The sequence below is a fragment of the Thalassophryne amazonica genome, chromosome 17, assembly GCF_902500255.1.
Source record: "Thalassophryne amazonica chromosome 17, fThaAma1.1, whole genome shotgun sequence".
In the NCBI taxonomy this organism is placed as follows: Eukaryota; Metazoa; Chordata; class Actinopteri; order Batrachoidiformes; family Batrachoididae; genus Thalassophryne; species Thalassophryne amazonica.
Window position 1 is genome coordinate 16,421,467 of NC_047119.1, and position 24,647 is coordinate 16,446,113.

The 24,647-nt window shown below is 42.0% G+C and overlaps 1 pseudogene; it reads left to right on the forward strand.

Moving 5' to 3' along the window:
• LOC117529485 overlaps positions 1-24,647 on the forward strand; it is an 80,895-nt pseudogene that overhangs the window by 32,099 nt on the left and 24,149 nt on the right.

Sequence of the window (24,647 nt, forward strand, 5' to 3'; positions counted from 1 at the left end):
ATGTTGACATCCTTTACATTCTCAGATCTTCTGGCCATCGATAAGGAACATTTTCATCCCCGTGTTTCTCAACTGCTGGCTTGCCAAATGCGCTTTGGAGAACATGATTGTGAGTCAGAAACCATTAACGTAATTGTTTCTCTTAATGACCTCTTTTTAATCAAAAAACTTTGTTATTGGCAAGATGCTCTGAGCCACTCCATGCCCTGTCAGATCAGATTACATCCGGCGCGTACTACAGCGCTAATTTAGTGATGCATTTAAAGGCTTTCATGCTCTAATTTGTTCTCATAGTGATGTGTGGCTGTTGTTGCTGATGCTGACAGTAGTCCGGCGGCTAAGGGACAAATTTTAGGGGAATCATGCACTTTTTTACAAAAGTGCCAAAACTTTATCAGAGGTACCTTATAGTGTCCTGAAGTATATAACATCAGGAGACATTGAATCCATAAACGTCTACACTCTAAAAACTTGGGTTTAAGAGAATAACCATTTTCACCCTTCTACAGCATATAATTCATGACAAACTCTTATCCAAATGTCTATTTAAGTTTATAATATAAACTTGAAGGTTATGAAAAATGTATTAAGTGTTATGTGTCGACGCGGGTTGAGGAGCGGACCTGCGTCTGACGGAACCCAGCGCTAAAATAACCAGAAAGCGGTTCCAATAACAAAAACAATTTATTTGTTTCACCCTCTGGTGCATAATAAAGTGTAGAAACTAAAACTGCATCATTCTGGTGGAGTGAAGGCTGGCACGCTCTCCAGCGCCCAAAAGGATCGAAGCCCGGCGCTTCTGGACTCATTGTTACAGCCAAACACCCCCCAGGTGGACATGACAAACCGACTCTCTGCGAAGGATAGAAGAGGTGAGGTAAGTCAGCAGTTACAACTAATATCCTTCAAAAGACACACACTATCAGCAACACATTCAGGTCTGTATTTTAAGCTTTATGCAAATGAGCAGCTTCTCACAACAGGTGGAGGATCACTTGTCCGCACGCCACAGCAGTGAGAAGCAAGCTGCACAATTCTCATCACAATTCAAATATACTGCGTAACAAAATACCAAGTTACTATCAACAAGTAGTCAAACAATTAATCACCTCTGATGTGTGCTGACAGCATGTGTCCCTCACCCTTCCTGCTTCACAGGCTTGATGTGTCAAACCCAGGCGCGGTCCTCAGCGTCTCACAAACGAACATCACAAGGTCGAGTTCCCGGCAATTCTGCTTGAATCACACATGGCTTAAATGCAGAACGCCATCTAATTATCTGCTTCAGCTGAAAGTCTTTAAGGTTGCATGTGAGCACCATCCACAGGTGCTGCACATAATATTGATGAGGGTGAAGGACTCTTCAGCCAGCACCTTCTCCACAGACAAATCAGTTTTCATGCCACCTGGAGAGCAAAGAAAAGAAAAGAACACCAAAATATCCAGCCACACCCCCCCAACACACAACATTAAGGCTAAGTAGGGATGCTTCAAATGTACTTCAGTGTGCTTACACTCTTAGAAAAAGTGTTAATCTAGGGAAAGTGACTAAATATTGTATAACTCATTGTGAATATCAATATACCTATGCAATATAGCTGTTTGTGAGCATAGGGCAAAGGAAAGATGCTACTCATGCACTCTAACATATTTACACTCTAAAATAACAACAGTGTTTGAACGGAAAGAAATGCTTTTTTATTAATTACAAGAAATCAATTTTGTTTTTATGGCCATAACCATTTAGTTTACAATTTAAAACACTCAGTTTACCTTATGCTATATCTTCCATAACATAAAATCAATTTACTTAAAGTGACTGAAAGCTGTTTTCATGCATAGAAAAAGAAAGTATGCTACAAATGCACTTAAACATAGTTTACACTCTTAAAAAATAATGGTAAATTAATGTTACAATTTAACCTCTTTCCATTTTGAAACATACCACCCTGCTAATGTATAAGGATGTACGACGACGTATGACGCCGCACGACGGACGATACATGATTACATAAGCTCAGTATAGCTTTGCACTAGTTGCAGTAGCAATTCTCTACAGCTTAACAAGGTCCAATCTTGATCACTGGCCCCCTACATAATAACCATATGATCGTATTGTCATATGAATAGCAAAATATACACTGTATTATAACCATGCAAACACCCTTTTAAAAAAAGCAGGATACAGGGCTAAAATCAAATGTCTCCCGCTTTGACATGACTTAATATAACCTAAAGAGTCCCTGGACAAAGTTTGGCACTTTTGTAAAAAAGTGCACGATTCTATCCCTTAACTGCTGGACTAAGCAGCCTCCTCGCTACATCCTCCACCTGCCTGGTGTCTGGCCTGTTTGTGTGCCTCTTGAAGGATTACACACCCCCTTCCCCCAAACACACACACACACACACACTGCAGTGTGCTGTGTTGCTTTGTGTTTTATGTCACCGCAGATGCATTTCAGGAAAACAAAAAACTAGCTATGTAAATGCAATGTAGTTCGTGCATATTTAACGACTGGTTTGTTGTTTTGGTGCAGAACGATGTCCACAGAGTGATACAGAGGACAAACTCGGCTATGTTTAACCAGGTCCTCATTCTTATCTGCACCCTGCTCTGCCTCGTCTTCACTGGGTGAGGCACCTAAACCTGCTTCTGTGGTTTCATCTGTCATAGCTTCATCTAAAATATTGATATTATTGGTTGAAAAATACCATTTATTTCTCCTTTACGTTGTCTGAATTCCATTGTTCAAATTCCAATGATCTATTAATAAATACATAAAACATAACGTACAACAAAGAATTTTGAAAAAATGCTAAACAAACCCACAAACTAAACAAAACCAGAAAGAGTTTGATGATATATAAGATGAAAGAATTAACCTGTATCAGATTGGTATTGGTCATATAATTCTAGTACAAGTAAATAAATCCAATAAAGGGTCACAGTGGGGCTGGAGCCTTTCCCAGCAGTCACAGGGCATGAGTCACAGGTGGGAGGGGAACCCACAACCTTCTTGCTGTGAGGCAAACATGCTAACTACTTCATACTGCCCACAAAAGCTCCAAGTTTCTGACTTACAAGTGGGGAAAAAATACACGTCGAGTCTAATAAAGCTATGATAATGTTTAGTCTCCCTAAAGACTTATTTTGATAGGCCAACCAGAAACTTTGTAATTGTGATTAGTGATAAGGTGAATTTTGAGCACATTGTTGACAAAAGATTGTGAATCATTTAATACTAAAGAAGAAAATATAAAATTGTTTAGATTGTCAAATCATAAAAAGTCCAGCAGGGTTACACCTTTAAAGTCACACTGTCCTCCTTTCAGTGATCGCATTTGCTTTGATTTAACCAGTTTTAGGGCAGAACAAAAGAAGTTTTCATTCTTTTTGTTATAATTTAATGGTTTTAAAGATCAAACAACAATAAAAATTCATATTCCCCATGAAGGCCGTAATGTGGTTTGATGGCTTTAGGAACCTTTTGTTGCGTTTATTAAAGAACACCACCTCCGGTGTTTTATGTCACCACCTTGGAGCAGATATTAAGCGGTCAAAGAATCCAGTATTTCAACTACACACACACTGAAATAAACTGCTCAACATGAAACTCTGAATAATAGATGAGAAGAACACAGGCACTGTTGGTCCCTTGGGCAAGGTCCTTAATCCTCTATTGTTCCCGGTGTGTAGTGAGCGCCTTGTATGGCAGCAACCTGACATCTGGGTGAATGTGAGGCATCATTGTAAAGCGCTTTGAGCATCTGATGCAGATGGAAAAGTGCTGTATAAATGCAGTCAATTTACCATTTTCTGTTCACATAATCTCAGCAGTTCTTCTTAATTGCTCATATTCTGACCTGAATGCTGTTTTAGCACCATTGCATGATCCAAAAACAAAAACAAAATGAGAGGTAGTACAATCATTACTCCAGAGAGTAAATAATTTAGAGGATGCTTACTGCACCCGGTGGGTTCCTTTTGTTTCTCACAAAGGATCCAAACCACCACAGATTGCAAGAGTGTTTTCATAGTCTGAAAGGGTTGCATCAATTGTAGATGTAAATTCAATAAAAAGGACTCTTGCGTAAGCCCAAATGACCTCTAGGTGCTTTGAGATGAGTGTAAGTGCAGGAGAAAGAATATTCAGTACTTTCCCAAAGAAATTGGTGTCAGACATATAATTTATATATTAATAGCCAAGTGGCCTCTGTGTGCATGCGTGTGTGTGTGTGCGTGTGTGTGGCTTCAAAAGTGATAATTAAATTCTGGACTCACACACTATTCCAGCAGGGGGCAGTAAATCATCTATATATTAAAAGCCAAGTGGCCTGTGTGCGTGTGTGATTTTATTTAGTAAGTTCAATGTAAGTACCTAATATAATTGTAAATACATTAAAACTACATGAATGACACAAGAAAGTGAAAATACTTATTTCCATTGCGGTCCATTTAAAAATCAAATGACAAAATAGAAGTAATAATAAAATAATAATAATGATGATGATGATGATGATAATAGTAGTAGTAGTAGTAATAATAATACTGATAACAATAACCTAAACAATTAATAAATACATTAAGACAGTAAATTAACATTAAAAAAATTATGCAATTAACAGGAAATAAAAGGGTTGAGTTCTTCCTCTAAAACATGCTGGAGTCTAAGGTTCTAAAAACATTCTGGATTCACACGTCATTCCAACTTATTGTAGACACTTTGGATAATTTATTACCACCCTTGAAAAATGTCACCTACCTATTGTATAAGCACTACCCAATCTTGAGCCCATGAATCCCCACGAGCCACACACTAGTATAATATACGTATTCTTCTTATTATAGTATATTTAAAGGGGTCATATTATACACCTATTCATCAGACTATTATAGTTCACCAAGTCTCTTAAAAACAATAATATTTGTATTAAAAAAGTCTATTTTCTGTCTCTAAAAACAACATGCTCCAATGGCTGCTGCTTTCAAGCTACAGTGTGTAGGTTTTAGGGGTGTTTATTAGTAGAAATAGAATATAGCCTTCATAATCATCTCTTAATTGGCACATAATTACCTGCAATTAGGAATCAACATGTTTTCATAAGCTTAGAATGAGCCCTTCATATCTACATGGCCAGCCAGCCCCCTCATGGAGGCTGCCATATTGGTACAGTAGCCCAAAAGTGGCATACTTACTGCATCTGTCACATTTTTCAGTACAGCCTGAAGACTAAAGAAAATAAGAGGACTCGGAGTAAACTTTATTGTTTTGACAAGTTGTGACTATGATTAAGCAATGAAAAAGTGAAGTAGACTTAGTAAACACACCAACATGATATAATTTATTCTATCAGAAGTCCCCAAAACAGTAGCGAATAAACCAGTTTTAAGACCAGCATTCAATCAACTTCTTACAAAATGCTGTTTACCATTCTGCTTTTCGTCAAACCACTTCTTTTTCTTTCTTTTTACGGCCAAATCAGAAACTGTTCGCCATCTACCTTTTTATAGAAACCCCTTTGGGACAGCTAAGAAAACAGCACATTGTTCTCCCGATGAACAAGATCATATTTCACTCACTAAGCGCTGCTGCTCTTTTATAATGTAGCATAATATTATAGAATGATTTTAACCTACACATTATTTAAAATACTTCAGAATGAACATATTTTAAGGGGACAGCTTTTTTAAAGAGTTTTTGCTTAATTCAATACCAATTAAAATCTATTAGGCTAAATAAAAGAAAGTTTTTGCAAGACTTTTTTGTACTTTAAGTGCCGTTGTCTTCTTAAACACACAGTCATTAAACACAAATGTGGTTCAGTACGTGTTGACTTTTAGGTTCGTAGTTTGTGCAGACTGGTGTTCTCTCTGTGTGTCAAGTTTTGGGTTTGTGCTCTGTTTTATTGTACATTTTGTCTTATCTTTGGGTGTTGTCGGTTCTTTGCCTGTTGCTTTCTGCTTGGGTTCTCTCTGTCTTTCTCTTGGTGTGGGTGTTTCTCTTTGTCTGACCACACTCCTGTTCTAGTCACCTCCCCTCACACCTGTCCTTGATTTGCTGCTCATCACTTGGGTGTATTTAAGACTCTCTTTTTGCTCTGGTCCTTTGCCAGATCGATGTGCCTTGAGCCTTCTTTCCAGCCTTCTCTTGTACCATTGCCTTGCTTCGTTTTGCCTCATTGTGTTTTTGACCACCTGCTAGTTTTTCTCAACCACGTCTCTCGCCTGATGATTATTGTACTTGTCTGATTGCCTTACCGTGTACCGACCCCTGCTAACCAACTCAGTAAAAGAGTTAAGCCTACAGATCGGTGAGTTTGTGTTCTGCATTTGTGTCCAGCCAGTTGACAACACCGAGCCTGATAATGTGGCCTTTACATATCCACGCTTAAACACACAGCAGGCTGACCACCTGCCTCTCCTCCTGCAGAGGAACAGACTCTGAAGGAGAAAAACAAAACAGAGACGTTATTCTAAAAATCAATTTTTGAATGTTTTGAAGGCGGCGTGCATGTGTCTAGCAGACATTGTGTCCAGGGGATGCTATAAATTTTATATCTTGCATCCAGCCTTGATTTTGCATAAGGACGGCTTGTTTATCTTTGGACACCTTTTGGCAGCCCAGTTGACGGAAATCCATCGTAGGGATGGCGAACTTTAATCCCTGAAACAATAAAGTTGGAAGCGCGCACGCACGCATGCATGCAAGTAAACGGAGCATAAATGGAGAGGTGACGGTCTAGTGGTTAAGCAGTGGGCTTGAGAACAGAGGATCCTCATTTCAAACCCCCGTCTGGCCAGAAAATCTTAAAGGGCCCTTGAGCAAGGTCCTTAATCCCCACATTTCTGCCAGTGTGTAGTGAGTGCTGTGCATGGCAGCACCCTGACACCAGTGTGTGAATGGGTGAATACGAGGCATCAATGCAAAGTGCGTTGAGCTTCTGATATAGATGGAATGCACTATATAAATGTAGTCCATTTACCAGTTAAAAGACACCTTCAAAATAAAAGCAACACCACTTTATTTCATGCATGATGTGTAAACGTATTCGTGTTTAATTTGTAACTTCGAAATAATCTTATGCTGGCCAGTCAGAGACAGCCAAAGGGCCTGATATGGCCCAGGGGCCGTTCAATACCCAGGTCTGAACTAAATCCTGCACACTGTAGCTTTAAGTGGGATATAAAATGCTGGGGGCCACACCCACTCTGCATTTTGGACACAGTGGGTGTGACCTCAGTCTGTTTTTGTCACTTTCCCGTGTCTGAACATGTCACCAGAATCTAATACGAGCTGTTTTTTGCGTCAAATTTGCTTATAGTGGGACATTTTCTGGAAGCAGAGTACAAATAGAATTGTAGGACTTTAAGGAGTTAAAATTCAAATTCATATTTCTCCCTAAAAGTCAGATTAAAAAAAGGCTTTTCTTTGTGAGATTTTTTTTTTTTTTCACTTTTTTCCCCTGTTCGTTGTCTGCTCTGTGTAGCACATGTGGAATTCAGCACCTGGAGCGAGCAGGCAAAAATCTCTCTCTCTTCAATTCTTTCTACTTCTGCATCGTCACCTTCTCCACCGTGGGCTTTGGAGACGTCACCCCACGCATATGGCCCTCCCAGCTGCTGGTGGTCATCATGATCTGCGTGGCTTTGGTGGTGCTGCCTCTGCAGGTAGGAAGATGTTCAAATGGTCTCAGTTAAAACAATAAACTGACTCTGGTCGACCAGGTTTACAGTGTGTGTTGTTGGTCAGTTTGAGGAGCTGATCTACCTGTGGATGGAAAGGCAGAAGTCTGGAGGGAATTACAGCCGCCACCGCGCACAGACGGAGAAACATGTGGTGCTGTGTGTCAGCGCACTCAAAATAGACCTGCTAATGGACTTTCTCAATGAATTCTATGCCCATCCCAGACTGCAGGTACACGTTGGTAAAAATGTACTTTACAAAGGTACCATGTAGCCGGAAAGTATTCACAGCACTTCACTTTTTCCACATTTTGTTATGTTACAGCCTTATTACAAAATGGATGAAATTCATGTTTTCCCCTCAAAATTCTACTCACAACACCCCATAATAACAACATGAAAAAAATATTTTTTCCAAATTTATTAAAAATAAAAAATTAAGAAATCACATGTACAAGTATTCACACCCTTTGCTCGATAAATTGTTGATGCACCTTTGGCAGCAATTGCAGCCTTGGGTCTTCTTGAATATGATGCCACAAGCTTGGCGCACCTGTCTTTGGAATTTTTGCCTATTTCTCTATGCAGCGCCTCTCAAGCTCCATCAAGTTGGACGCGGAGCATCGTTGCACAGCCATTTTCAGATCTCTCCAGAGATGTTCTATCTGATTCAAGTCTGGGCTCTCACTGGGCCACTCAAGGACATTCACATAGTTTTCCTGAAGCCACTCCTTTGATATCTTGGCTGTGTGCTTAGGGTCATTGTCCTGCTGAAAGATGAACCGTTGCCTCAGTTTGAGGTCAAGAGCACTCTGGAGCAGGTTTTCATCCAGGATGCCTCTGTACATTGCTGCATTCATCTTTCCCTCATCCTGACTAGTCTCCCAGTTCCTGCTGCTGAAAAACATCCCCACAGCATGATGCTGCCACCACCATGCTTCACTGTAGGGATAGTGCCTGGTTTCCTCCAAACATGATACCTGGCATTTGTCAAGAAAGATGACTTTAAGCTTGCTATCAGCTTGTTTTCATCTGGGAATATAATACGTGCCATTGGATTAATACACACATTGTTGGAATAAACTGAACAGTGTTTGGTACTTTCCTGGAGTAAGTGAGGTCATACCGGACTTTTCCATTGCATATGGGGAGGCCCATGGAATGAACTCAGTGGTGAAGACGATGAAATATGTCTAAGAATGATTTTAAAGTGACAAAGTATGATCAAATGAAGTATTAATGTGTTGAAAGTAATATCTAAGAATGATTCCAACATAACAAGCATGATTAAATGAACTATTAATGTAATAAAAGTAAGAGTTGATTAGAAAAAATGTTACAAATAAGTGAAAAGAATGATTATATGAGTTGTTTTTCATAAAGGGTGCAGTTACAAAGAAAGAGGAACTGAAAGAAGTTGTTTTTAGTGCAGAGTCAGAGAAAGAGGAAGTTAGTGATGTCGCAAGCGAGGCCAGAAGAGCTGATGATAAAAACAACTGATCAAATGATTGAGATGTGATAAGATATGAAATGAATAATAAGGAATGAAAATGTTGTATATGATCATATGAATTGTTTTTATGTGAAAAAGAGTTGTAATGAAATGATTGAATATGATTGATGTGATTCTAAAAGACATGATTTAAAAAGAATGAATTCTCAGAAAAGCTGACGTGTTAACAGAAAAGAGTTCAATCTTTGTCTCATTTGACCATAGAATGTTGTTTGTCATGGTCTAAGAGTCCTTCAGGTGCCTTTTGGCAGACTCCAGGTGGGCTGCCATGTGCCTTTTACTAAGGAGTGGCTTCAGTCTGGTCACTCTACCATACAGGCCTGATTGATGCATTGCTGCAGAGATTGTTGTCTTTCTGGAAGGTTCCCCTCTCTCCACAGAGGAATGCTGGAGCTCTGACAGAGTGACCATCAAGTTCTTGGTCACCTCCCTGACCAAAGCCCTTCTCCCTCGATCCCTCAGTTTAGATGGCAGCAAACTACAGGAAGGGTCCTGGTGGATCTGAACTTCTTCTATTTACAGATGATAGAGGCCACTGTGCTCATTGGGACCTTCAAAGCAGCAGAAATATTTCTGTACCCTTCCCCAGATTTGTGCCTGGAGACAATCCTGTCTTGGATGTCTACAGACAATTCCTTGACTTCATGCTTGGTTTTTGCTCCCACATGCACTGTCAAGTATGAGACCTTATATGTAGACACGTGTGTGCCTTTACAGATCATGTCCAATCAACTGAATTTACCCCAGGTGGACTCCAGTTAAGCTGTAGAAACTTCTCAAGGATGATCAGTGGAAACAGGATGCACCTGAGCTCAATTTTGCGCTTCATGGCAAAGGCTATGAATACTTAAGTACGTGTGATTTCTTAGCTTTTGTTTGATTGTTTTTTTTTATTTTTAATAAAGTTTGAAAAAACCTAACTTTTCACATGGTCATTATGGGGTATTGTGTGTAGAATTTTTATGAAAAAAATGTATTTCATCCATATTGGAAGGCTGTAACATAACAAAATGTGGAAAAAGTGAAGTGCTGTGAATACTTTCCAAATGAACTGTACTTGCAAAGTGAAAACGGCCAAAAGCACATGTGATTTGTTTTGCTGTGTCACCTCAAAGGATTATTATGTGGTGATACTGTGCCCAAGTGAAATGGACCTCCAGGTGCGGCGAGTCCTGCAGATTCCTCTGTGGTCTCAAAGGGTCATCTATCTGCAGGGATCAGTTCTCAAAGACCAGGACCTGCTGAGAGCCAAGTTAGTGAAACATCTTTAATTCACAATGCTTAGAGGGATAACTTATGGTTGTAAAATTTGTACTGATTTGCTTGTTTTGGGGGGGGGGGGGGGGCACTATAAGTGAGCAACAAATTGTAAAGGTTTGATGCAGTGTAGCATCCAATCATTCTGATTATGATCCCAAACAAGACAACTCAAATTTAAACTAGAAAAGCACTCAAAGAGCACATACATCTGCTGAAGCCCCACACTTAACTTTACTTTCAGTGCATCTTGTCTTAAAATACACTCTGTCTACCAGATCTAGAGAATCTGATCTCTGATTGCTTTGATTCCTTGACAGAGGTTGTGTTTGTGTTGCAATTTGACTGTCCTGTAAATAGGATCAAAGGAAAAAGGATAAACAGGCAGATCCCCAACCTCTGATCTTAATTGTTCAACTCATCAGACTCAAAACTCAAACAAAGATCCACCCCTGGATCAGGATGTGCACCAAATTTAATCAGCTCTTCTTAATCATTTAAACTGTTCGGTTCCTTTTTTTAGATATCTGAATGACAAACAAAGAAACAGAAACGCTGGTTCAGATGCTGGTCCAGAGATGCTGGTTCTTTAATGCAACATCTAATAGGACTGAATCTTTTATAAGATCTTTAAAATTATGTACAAACTCCTTTTGCTGACTTGCTGTAATTTCTTGGTTTCTTTTGGGTTGTGTGAGTAGTAGCACAATGGAAACAATTGATGGCACTAAAGTTGGACCTGGTGTGAAACCTTCCTCGGCACAATGCACATGCAACAAAACAATATCAAGGACTGTTTAAGTGGCATGAAAGACTAAAAAAAATACATTCAAAAAATATGTCAGAGCCATTTTAGTTGTAGAAGACCTACCAATATTCTAATTTAGCATTTTGACAGTTGTGTATTCATTGACTTTCAAGATATATTTCTACTTTTTTCTGCAATAGATAATAGTGCCCATGGGCATAAAGACATTAAGAGCTATAGCAATGTGACATTTGACCCCAGTTGCCTGGATCTTCACCTAATGTTTCATTGGCTGACCTTGTCAGGGTAATAGCTGGAATCTGCCAAAGTGTGTGCTATATTTGGTCTAAATCGGGTTAAAAATCAAATTCCTTGACTTTTGTCAAAATGCAATATTTAGGGTGACCTTCATAAACTTACCAAGTTTGGTAGAAATCAGCAAAAGGACCTAAGAGGAGTTAGTCAACAAACAGAGGCAGTGACCTTTGGTAAATTTGACCTCATCTGGGCAGTTCCACAACCCACCTACATAAGTGTACCTCATTTGGTCAACATCAACATGAAAATCATAAATTTGACCTTTAACCCCAAACACTTTGATGTTTCTCAAAACAAAACCAATCCTGTGTTTGACCGTCATTCACATATCAAGTTTAATGGAAATCAGGTGAAGGACCTGGAAGGAGTAGAGGAACAGACAGACAGATAAACCAAAATTTTGACCTTCAACCCCAGTATCCTTGACTTTTGCCAAAACAAATTCCCTGGGGGCAATTGTGGTCTCAACCTACATGTATATATGTTTAGTGGAAATTGGCCCAAGCATGTTGGAGTAGTGGCACAACCCAACACACAAACAAACATACAAATGTTTCTCACATTTTACGTTTGCAATAAACTCGAACAATAGGCTAAACTCATATTTATGATTATTTGAAGCAACCACACTTGGTTTGTCTTGTGCTAAATATATTTTTGAAAGTAAAACTTTTGTTCTCAATTTCAAATAGGATATACTGAATGGAACAGTGGTTAAGGTTACAGATTACCTGACCTATCTTTGCCTCAGAGGAAATAGTTTATTATGAGTGTTGATGTTATACCCTGAATTCTGGAACAGATATAAATAAGTAGTTTAAAGCACAAAGCTGTGATCAGTAGGAAATGAATCTTTTCATCATCCTCATAACCTGTCATTCTGCTGTTATTAAACACTTTTACTGTGAGCTACAGTTAATCAAGATAAACCCCTTCTGCCCAATCTCAGATGATCAATGGATCACTTTCTCTGCAAAACAGTTGAACATTTGTCTGATATCTTGTCAAACCTTTTAGGTCATGAGATGTGAGTTTTATGTGGAGGTGCTCTGCAGAAGAGTTTGACATTGATGATTACAGGATGAGAGTCTTGTTTTTGTCTGAGGTTTATTGCTGTTCTCTGTTTAGTTGTTTGATATGTGGAATTTGTTTGTGCAGCTCTTTGTTATCGCATGTTTTAAAGGGCTTTACTGAAAACAAGCTGAACCATGAAAGCTGCAGGAAAACATGAAATAGCATACTGAAGAGAGATATCAGGCATGCCTGGGCTATGAGGGATATCCTGCACTGCTAACGCAACAAAAACAAGCTGTTTTGTCACTGTTATATTTGCTGTATGTACCGAGGTATAGGTTGCACCAGAGTACAGTTTACATGTAAAAAAACAATGCCTCTTGAAGAGGGAAACAACATATATTGTAAGTCATACCTGAGTATAATTCACACCTTTTTTCTGTATGTGGAACTTCATAACACACCATTTCCCTGGGGGCGAGCTTAACAGCATACAGGAACTCAGTGTAGCACATGTGCACACAACAGCCTCTGCTGTTACTTAAACATATGGACTTTGAGATTCCTTATTTTGCAAAGTTTAATTTAATTTAAGTTAAATTTAATACTCTAACCCCCTGAATAGGTTACAATTGATGAAAAACATGCTTTTTGAAATTTTGTTTGAATAAATTAATTTTTAGAGGTAGATCAAAAGCACTGGAATGTTGTTATTTTCTTCTATATAATGCCATATAAACTAAAGCTTAATGGTGCCTTAACCCACTTAGAAATGCAAGATGGCCTCCACAGGTGATTTTCAAGCTTTAGTTTATATATATATATATATATATATATATATATATATATATATATATATATATATATATATATATATAAAAGCATGTTCATGTATATATGGTACATATTAATATTTCTTTAGATTTTTGTGTAAAATCTGTCAATTTTGTGTCTCTACTTCAGAATGGATGACGCAGAGGCTTGTTTCATTCTGAGCAGTCGTAATGAAGTGGATCGCATGGCTGCTGTAAGGATCATTGATAAATGCTACCCTGAAATTTTAGGAATTAATTGTAAATCAATTGTTTGGTGAATGTAAGAGCAAAGAAACTAATAGCAGTCTTTCTCCTCAGGACCACCAGACCATCCTGAGAGCCTGGGCAGTGAAGGATTTTGCTCCAAATTGCCCCCTTTATGTCCAGATACTCAAACCTGAAAATAAGTTCCATGTTAAGTTTGTAGGTGAGATTTTCAAAACATTAGACAGTAAATTTTGCTGAGTAAAATATACTCTGCCGGGATAACATTTGGTCCCAGCCTAAATAAAGTAAAATACACTCTGTTATAGAGTGAAAGCAGCTCTACCGTCTTGTCAAATCAAGTGTTTCTACTCCAATAAGAATTTATTCCACACTGTGAAAGTGTTGATTTTGCACTGTGATAGAGTACATTTAACTCTATTTGGACTGGGACCAAATGTTATCCCAGCAGAGTAAATTTTACTCAGCAAAATTTACTGTGTACAAAAAATGCTTACAAGCATGTCACGTCACTGCTGTAAGTTCAGCACCATGGACAGCTCTTCTGTTTTTTTTTGTTATTGTTGTTTGGTTTTTTTTTTTGTTCCAGTTGTCTTCTGATTTATTATCATTGTTCTGCTTTTCAGACCATGTGGTTTGTGAGGAAGAGTTCAAGTATGCCATGTTGGCTCTAAACTGCGTGTGCCCTGCCACTTCCACTTTGGTCACGCTCCTCGTACACACTTCCCGTGGAAGGTCAGGCTTCGAGCATATCCTCGGATTTTGTAATGTCCCCTTTGACAGATGATTTTTTTTGGCATCATCCACTGTTTCTCATTGTATTCTCTATGCAAATGTGAGCAGCTCTGTGGTGGAAAAAGATTTTTTTGATACTATGAAAGCAGATCAGATTTACAGACTGATGTCAGAACTTCCAGTTCAGTATTAACTCCATTGTGTCCTTTTCTGCTCACAATCATCAGTTCTAATGTGCATCAGTGCAGCTGAAGCCGTTCATAATTTTTTTCATACGTGATGCACAGCATATTCCAGGAAGGGAAGACAATGTCCCCGAGCACCATCACATACTTCGAGGCTAAAGATGTAGCACCAGAGCTAATAGGAAGAAGCACTGATGTTGACTCACACCTACCTACCCTCACCTAAGACCATCTCCTGACTGCCACTGGGCAATACCAGAGTTATTTCTTTTGGATGACTAAGATTAAAATCAAAAAGCAAACAAACAAAAAAGTGAGCTTGCCCTTTATAAAGCTACAGTGTGTAGGATTTAGGGGTGTTCCTTAGCATAAACAAATACAGCATTGATAACCATCTGTTCATCAGAGGATAGTTGCCTGCAATAACCAATCAATGTGTGTTCATGAACCTTCGCATCTTCATGGGAGCGGGGCATGTGGGGGCTGCCAAGTTGCAGCACCATGTTGATACAGTAGCCCAGTATGGTCATACTCAGCCTTTCGCATTTTACAGTACAGCTGAAACTCTGAAGAAAAATAATAAAAAAATCAGTGATGGCTCCCCTATACACTGTCTACTGGTTGCTTGTGTTTCAAACAAGTGTGAGAATTCTCTTTTTTGAGAAATGGACTATCATACATATTGCTTATCACAAGAGAAGGCAAGGGGGCATGAATTCCCATCACACATTTCTTAGGGCCCCCTGACACATAGTACAAATAAGTACAAATTAGGGCGAATCATGGCAGAACAGCTCATATGAGCGAACCACAACAACATTGAGCCAACGGGCAGGTGTGAATGATCCCACTGAGGCGGTTTTGTGCAATCAAAAAGTTTACATATCTTCTATTCCACGAGCGTGCACGAAACCGTCGTAGTGGGAACACAGTGCGAGCAGCTGGGACGTGTTGCACCACACTGCGCCGCTGATGTGGAGAAAAATAAAATAAAAACCAGCTGTATAATTAGTGAATATCACTGGGTTGATATAAATAATAAATAAAAGGGGATGCAATGTAGAACCCCATGGTTAAATAAAAAATGAATGCCACTCACGGGATTCGAACCTGCAATTTACAAAAGCTCTGGTTACCAGATGTAAACTTTACCACTGCGCTACAATCACTGTCTCATAACAGGAGCTTGAAATGACTAAAATCAACAAGGACATGAACATGTTTTTTAAAAAAAGAGCAAAAAAGCGCTGTGATAACTGACCAAATGGCATTTGTTATGGCGTATTTCTGCTGGTACGTGACTGAAAGTGACGTATTTGTCGCACTGTTGGCTTGTCATATAGTCCTGTGGCACTCTGCTCACAGGACACGCGTGTCATGCCGGCCTGTGTGCATGTCCAGCCAGCCACACCACCTGTCTGTTCAGTGCACAGATCAAGGTGTCACTCTGTGATCAGATGCGAGGCGCCTTGCCTGCGGGGAGAGGGGGGGGGCGTGAACCACATGCACGCCATGTGTTGCGGGGGCACGTGAAACACACACACACATGTTGTGGGGGAAGCCAACACTCTGGCACACCATGTGTATTTGGCAACTTCACAGTCGTGGGGCACCCAGACAAATTTCACATCCACGTCAACAGTGATCGTCTGCAGACTGTTTTTGTGATGATAGTATGAATGGCCAGACATTTTCTAAGTGCCAAGCGAGCGGTGTTAGATGTTCATGTGTGTCACCTGGAATTTGGCCGACACCTGCCGCGAGAGGGATCAAATGGGCTCTCACAGGGCACACTCTGTCTTTCAGCCGCTGGTGTGCGCAAATAGTTGCAGCAACAGGTGTACGAGGTGTTAGAGGCAGCTCTGATTTTACACGTATCGCATACGATTCATGCTTCGTAAGCAATTCAGCCACATTCGTACTATGTGTGAAGGGGCCCTTAATACAGTTCAGGTTATATGATCACCTGATTTTACTGTCCATTCATAAGTACACTCTAAAAAAAAAAAAAGAACCACTGTCTCAACGAGAAAAAGTGATGTAACAATTTGCATAGCTTTTTCAAAGTTATTTCAACTTAACTAGAGGTGTCTTGTGGAATTAACTCATCAGTTTTTCTCATTGAGACAGCAGTTACTTTTTTAGAGTATGAAGCGTATTTGTTTGTTTCTCTTTCCCTGTTTGTGACAAACAATCCCAGCTCTTAGAAGACTGCATCATATCTAGCAACGAGGTCAACCCCGCCTCCTCAAAAAGATAAAATTTTGTGTCCACTCCTTGCTCACGGTTGCTTTCAGACACTACCTGGATCACTCTTCGGCTAAGATTCCTTGCTAGGAATCTTTAGGCTAAGTTGGGAGCTCTTTGAGAGGACTCTGGGATTCTTAGTGAATACGGGATATGGTGCTTAAGGCTTGTTATTGTGTTGACATGATCAGGGCCTCTGTGTTGTCCTTTAGGCCGGCCTTTTCTAGCCACTGAAAGGTCTTCTTGATGTTAGCCACCTGTTCTATCCGTCCATGCTACATCCCATGGAGGGGCTTGGTTTTCCATGATATCTCCTCCTCCTGTTCCTTATCACCGTCTGTCTTCAGCTGCCTGAGACATTCTTGTAGCAGCTGTTCTCGGACAGCCATCTTTCTGATTTATTCATGGATGCTCCTCGTTTCATCCTGAATTGTGGCTCTGACACTCACTAATCCTCAGCCTCCCTCCATGCGTTGCTCATGGAGCCTCAGGGTGCTGGACTTTGGGTGGAAACCTCGGTGCATTGTGAGGAGTTTTCATGTCTTGGCATCAGTGGCATCTATCTCATCTATCTGCTCAAAAGGTTGCATACCCTGGCAGTTTTTGTTTTTTGTTTTTTTGGCCATTTTTCAGAGAATATGAATGATAACACAAAAACTTTTTTTCCACTCATCGTTAGTGGTTGTGTGAAGCCATTTGTTGTCAAACGACTGTTTGTTCTTTTTAAATCAAAATGACAACAGAAACTACCCAAACGACCCAGATCAAAAGTTTACATGCCCCTGTTCTTAATACTGTGCGTTGCCTCCCAACGTCATTGACAGCTTGGAGTCTTTTGTGGTAGTTATGGAAGAGGCTCTCTGGTGTTGAAGCTGCCACTGAATATGTCTCTGACTTTATTTTCCTCAATTATGAGGAAGAAATACAAACAGTATGGCACTCTATGGTAAATCTGTATGGAGTAAACATCTCTCAAACCTGAGTGACTGTGCAAGGAGGAGAGTGAGGTAAGTCACCCAGGCAACCCAGAAGAAGTTATAGCCTTATGTGGCTGTAATTGGAGATATTGTGCACAGTGCAAGCTTCAAAAAATTCAAATACATAAATAAAAACAGAAGTAAAAGAATAAAACAAATAAAAATAAAAACTATTCATAAGAAAGAGAATAAAAATAGGTTTTGAGTCTTGACTTAAAATGTCCACAGACTCAGACTGCCTCACGGTTGCAGGAAGACTGTTCCACAGGGTGGGTGCACGATACGAAAAGTCTCTTTGATCTGCTGACTTCTTCTTCACCCTGGGAACACAGAGAAGTCCCGCATCCTGCAGCCGCAAAGCCCGGGCCGGCACGTAGAGTACCACCAGATCAGCCAGATAAGATGGCGCCAGTCCATGAACAACCTTATAAGTCAATAGCAAAACCTTAAAATCTGCTCTCACAGAGACAGGGAGCCAGTGCAAGGATGCTAAAATGGGTGTGATATGTTCACACCTTCTGCTACATGTCAGACGTCTGGTGGCACCGTTCTGAATCAGCTGAAGACCCCTAATGCTGGACTGTGGTAACCCTGAAAATAGAACATTACAATAATCTAGTCTAGAAGAAACAAAAGCATGAATCAGGGTCTCAGCATCAGCCATGGACAGGATGGGGCAGATCCTCGCTGTATTTCTCAGATGGAAAAAAGCAGTCCTAGTAACATCCCTGATGTGGAGGTCAAAAGACAACGTGGGATCAAAAATTACCCCAAGGTTCCTCATTTTGTCCGTTTGATGTATGACACACGAACCCAGGCTGAGCGCCAGCTGGTCAAACTGATGCCGATGTCTCGCTGGACCAAGAACCATAATTTCAGTCTTATCAAAGTTTAAAAGTAGGAAGTTACTAGACATCCAACTTCTCACTGATAGAAGACAGTCTTCCAGGGATTTTATGGTAGTGAGATTTCCCGCAGTTATCGGCATGTACAACTGAGTATCATCAGCATAACAATGAAAGGCAATCCCAAAACTCTGCAGTATACGCCCATGGGGTGCCACATACAGGGAGAAAAGCAAGGGGCCTAAAACAGATCCCTGTGGAACCCCAAATCTCATGTCAGCAAGGTCAGAGGTAGTGCCATTATACAAGACACATTGAGAATGACTGGACAGATATGACATCAACCAGGCAAGGGCACTTCCAGTAATCCCAAAAAAATTCTCCAACCTATTGAGCAAAATATGATGATCCACGGTATCAAACGCAGCACTGAGATCTAACAACACCAAAACCGTAGTGGTGTCTGAGTCCATTGCTCGCAGAAGATCATTCTCTACTTTAGTGAGCGCTGTCTCCGTGGAGTGATATTTCCTAAAGGCAGACTGCAGCGGCTCAAAAAGATCATTCTCAGTAAGGTGGTCTACGAGCTGCCGTGAAACCACTTTTTCTAAAATTTTGGAACAGAATGATAGATTTGATATCGGCTTGTAATTTTTCAATACACTAGGGTGAAGATTAGATTTCTTAAGTAATGGTTAAATCACTGCTGATTTAAAACATTTCGGAACAGATCCAGAGGTTAATGACAGATTAATCATTTCCAGCACAGTCGGCCCAAGAGTGGGCCACAGGTCCTTAAACAATTTTGTTAGTATGGGTTTCAAATAAACAGGTTGTGCTTTTTGTTTCGTCAGCACGCCCAATGAAATACTATTAAATTCTGTCAATCTAGGTAACACCTCAATGGTAGCACCCACCTCCATAGCAGGTTTTAATGGCTGGGCCGAGGCATGCTGAGATATGCTCAGCCTAATATCTTCTATTTTCTTCTCAAAATAATCCAAGAAATCCTGTGCTGAAAAGGGAGAATGACTAACAGGTGGCTGCCTGTGAATAAGGAATGCGACCGTGTCAAACAAAAACTTTGAGTTATGTTTGTTTTTACTGATCAAATCAGAGTAATAGGTCTGCTTCGTGGCCAGTAGTGCATGCTTATAATCTAAAATAGCATCCCGCCACACAAGGCGGAACACCTCTAATTTGGAACAATGCCATTTCTGTTCCAAACCTCTAGCCTTCTGCCTGAGGTCACGCAAATAATCATTGAACCAAGGTGACTGTGCCTTAGGAGGGCGTGACCTTAAAAGAGGAGGCGCAGTCTTATCAAGTGTAGTTTTAAGCGCTAAATTTAGGCTATCCGCAAGGCTGTCCACTGATTTAGCATTCTCCAGATTCAAAGCTAAAATATCAGGTAGTCTCGCCTCAAGTTCAGTCATAGTTGAGGGTTTAATACGACGCCGCAGTTGTAGACAAGGTTGTTGTTCCACTAAATGCGGCAGCGTAAATGTAAACCTGATAAGTGAATGGTCAGAGACTATAGATGCGAGAGGCAAAATGTCAATATTTCTGACAGCAAACCCACGTGCAAGAACCAGATCCAGGGTATTTCCATTAATGTGTGTTGGGTCCTGAATGCATTGCTGGAATCCTAAAGCATCCACAATTTGCATAAATGATTTGCTAAGGGGATCAGAGGGCTTATTTATATGAATGATAAAGTCACCAATAATCAAAATGTTATCTGCACTAGTTGACAAACTAGAGATGAATGCACCAAATGTTGTGTGGGCCGCTGAAGAGGAGGTACTGCTGGCCCACCACCAGAGGGCGCCCTGCCTGAAGTGTGGGCTTCAGGCACGAGAGGGCACCGGAGCAACCGGGAGTGACAGCTGTCACTCATCAACAAGCACCAGCTGTCACTCATCATCATCATCAACCACATCTCCATAAAAGCCGGGCAGCATCTTCACCTCACTGCCGAGAAATTGTCTACCAATCAGGTAAACACTCAGCCGTGGTTTTGTGCCATACAACTTTCTGAACATTTGCAGGTGTACCTGTTTGACTGGTCAGCAGCTGGAAGCTGGGAGGAGACGACATCTTTGCTCCTCGGATAAGTAGTCCTTCAGGCGCTGCACGTTTTTGTTCCTGTATGACTGTGCTTGAGAGGTGGAGGTGTTTCCCACCCTTTCTGACTGTTTGCTGGGTGTTCACGCACCCACCATCACCTCTCTGTTCTTCCTGCCAGCATTACCCGATCTGACAGCCGGAGGCAGTGGCCACCTGGGGACCCAGCACTTGGTGGCTCCGGGGTGCTGTAGATGCGGTGGCAGTGGAAAGCGTGTGGGATCCGGCTCTTTTCTGGACGGGCGTCTTCTATCCTCGAGCCTGCCCACACGTCACCGTGACTTATTGATTGTTGATCTCAATTGTGTTGTCTGTTGCTCTGTTGTGCACATTCACAACATTAAATTGTTATATTTTGGCTTATTCCATTGTCCGTTCATTTGCACCCCCTGTTGTGGGTCCGTGTCCCTACACTTTCACAACAGGATTTCTCGGCCAGCGTCATGGATCCGGAGGGGTGTCAACCATCGATTGAACCGCCAATGGAAACACAGGGTGCACAGGCGTCGGCAGGAGGCGTGTTGAGTGAGCTGCAGCACATCTTAACCGCCTTCAGTGCTCGGTTGGACTTGGTAACCGAGCAGAACATTATACTCAATCGGAGGATGGAGGCTCTCACCGCCCAGGTGGAAGCGCGCACTCAGGGCGCTGCTGCAGCACCTCCTCCAGCTGACCGAGCACTAGATACAGACATTCCAGTGGTGATTCAACGAACCCCCCCCCCCCATCCCCTGAAGCATACATAAGCCCTCCGGAACCGTACGGAGGTTGTGTGTCGAGACATGCGCAGACTTCTTAATGCAGTGTTTGCTCGTCTTTGCACAGCATCCCGTCATGTACGCGTCAGATGCCAGCCGGGTGGCTTATGTCATTAATTTGCTTCGAGGAGAGGCACGCGCCTGGGCTACAGCGCTCTGGGAGCAAAATTCACGGCTCCTAACGACATATACTGGGTTTGTGAGGGAGTTTAAACAGGTGTTTGATCATCCCAATAGAGGCGAGACGTCGAAGTGCAGCCGAGTATGCAGTCGACTTCCGCATCGCGGCTGCGAGGTCCGGCTGGAATAACGTTGCACTCCGTGCCGCCTTCATAAACGGACTGTCTCCGGCCCTGAAGGAGCACCTGCTGGCTAAGGATGAGCCGCGGGATTTTGACGGGCTTGTCGACCTGGTCATATGGTTAGACAACCGGTTAGAAGAACACCGTTGGGAGCGGGGCGAAGGGCGTGGCCGGGCGCGAGCCGTCCCTCTTCCTTCTGGGGCCGAAAGGGTGCCGCCGTCCCCACGCTCCACAGTCGGAGAGCTCCGTGGAGCAACAGCTCCCCCTGCTGATGAAGCTATGGACATGTGCAGGGCTAAAGTAAAATCACGTGACAGACAATGGAAGCTGGCTCGCGGAGAATGTTTTTTCTGTGGCTCTAATGAGCACATACAAAGAAACTGCCCCAAGCGGTTAAACTTCAATGCCTGCCCTTAGAGACTGGGTTAAGGGTGGGCCATAACATCCACGCGGGGAGAGCCCGTAGATCCGCACGCATCCCAGTGACGATCCTTTGTGGGGATCAATCAATCAATCAATCAATTTTATTTATATAGCGCCAAATCACAACAAACAGTTGCCCCAAGGCGCTTTATATTGTAAGGCAAGGCCATACAATAATTACGTAAAAACCCCAATGGTCAAAACGACCCCCTGTGAGAAAGCACTTGGCGACAGTGGGAAGGAAAAACTCCATTTTAACAGGAAGAAACCTCCAGCAGAACCAGGCTCAGGGAGGGGCAGTCTTCTGCTGGGACTGGTTGGGGCTGAGGGAGAGAACCAGGAAAAAGACATGCTGGTTCAGGGTCACCTGATCCAGCCCTAACTATAAGCTTTAGGAAAAAGGAAAGTTTTAAGCCTAATCTTAAAAGTAGAGAGGGTGTCTGTCTCCCTGATCCGAATTGGGAGCTGGTTCCACAGGAGAGAAGCCTGAAAGCTGAAGGCTCTGCCTCCCATTCTATTCTTACAAACCCTAGGAACTACAAGTAAGCCTGCAGTCTGAGAGCGAAGCGCTCTATTGGGGTGATATGGTACTACGAGGTCCCTAAGATAAGATGGGACCTGATTATTCAAAACCTTATAAGTAAGAAGAAGAATTTTAAATTCTATTCTAGAATTAACAGGAAGCCAATGAAGAGAGGCCAATATGGGTGAGATATGCTCTCTCCTTCTAGTCCCCGCTAGTACTCTAGCTGCAGCATTTTGAATTAACTGAAGGCTTTTCAGGGAACTTTTAGGACAACCTGATAATAATGAATTACAATAGTCCAGCCTAGAGGAAATAAATGCATGAATTAGTTTTTCAGCATCACTCTGAGACAAGACCTTTCTAATTTTAGAGATATTGCGTAAATGCAAAAAAGCAGTCCTACATATTTGTTTAATATGCGCTTTGAATGACATATCCTGATCAAAAATGACTCCAGGATTTCTCACAGTATTACTAGAGGTCAGGGTAATGCCATCCAGAGTAAGGATCTGGTTAGACACCATGTTTCTAAGATTTGTTGGGCCAAGTACAATAACTTCAGTTTTATCTGAGTTTAAAAGCAGGAAATTAGAGGTCATCCATGTCTTTATGTCTGTAAGACAATCCTGCAGTTTAGCTAATTGGTGTGTGTCCTCTGGCTTCATGGATAGATAAAGCTGGGTATCATCTGCGTAACAATGAAAATTTTGATCTTACCCTTCACTCTCCAGCACTGGTGGACACGGGGTCTGAAGGGAATCTGCTGGACAGCAGATGGGCCAGGGAGGTAGGGCTCCCTCTAGCGGCTCTTCCTTCCCCATTGAAGGTACGGGCACTAGATGGCACCCTTCTCCCATTAATCACACACCAGACACCACCCGTGACTTTGGTGGTGTCTGGAAATTACAGGGAGGAGATTGTGTTCTATGTAACACCTTCTACCTCCCGAGTGATTTTGGGATTTCCATGGATGATTACGCACAATCCCCGGATTGATTGGCCGTCTGGGGTAGTGACGCAGTGGAGCGACACCTGCCACCGGGAATGTTTAGGATCCTCGGTTCATGAGGTTAATGAGGAGGTTAAAGTCCCCCCCCAATCTGTCGGCGGTGCCGGAGGAGTACCATGAGCTTGCTGACGTCTTCAGCAAAGATCTGGCACTCACTCTTCCCCCGCACCGTCCGTATGATTGTACCATTGATTTGATCCCAGGCGCTGAGTACCCGTCCAGCAGGTTGTACAACCTCTCTCATCCTGAGCGCGAATCAATGGAGACCTACATCCGGGACTCCTTAGCTGCCGGGTTGATCCGGAACTCCACCTCCCTGATGGGTGCAGGTTTCTTTTTCGTGGGCAAAAAGGACGGCGGACTCCGTCCGTGCATAGACTACAGAGGGCTGAACGAAGTCACGGTTCGCAATCGATACCCGCTGCCTCTGCTAGATTCTGTGTTCACGCCCTTGCATGGAGCCCAAATCTTCACCAAACTAGATCTTAGGAATGCGTATCACCTGGTTCGGATCCGGAAGGGAGACGAGTGGAAGACGGCATTTAACACCCCGTTAGGTCACTTTGAGTACCTGGTCATGCCGTTCTGCCTCACCAATGCGCCCGTGATGTTCCAGGCATTGCTTAATGACGTCTTGTGGGACTTCCTGCACCGGTTCGTCTTCGTATATCTGGACGACATCCTCATCTTCTCCCCGGATCCTGAGACTCATGTGCAGCATGTACGTCAGGTCCTGCAGCGGTTGTTGGAGAACTGGTTGTTTGTGAAGGGCGAGAAGTACGAGTTCCACCGTACTTCTTTGTCCTTCCTGGGGTTCATCATCTCCTCCAACTCTGTCGCACCCGATCCGGCCAAGGTAGCGGCGGTGAGAGATTGGCCCCAACCGACAAGCCGTAGGAAGCTGCAACAGTTCCTCGGCTTTGCAAATTTCTACAGGAG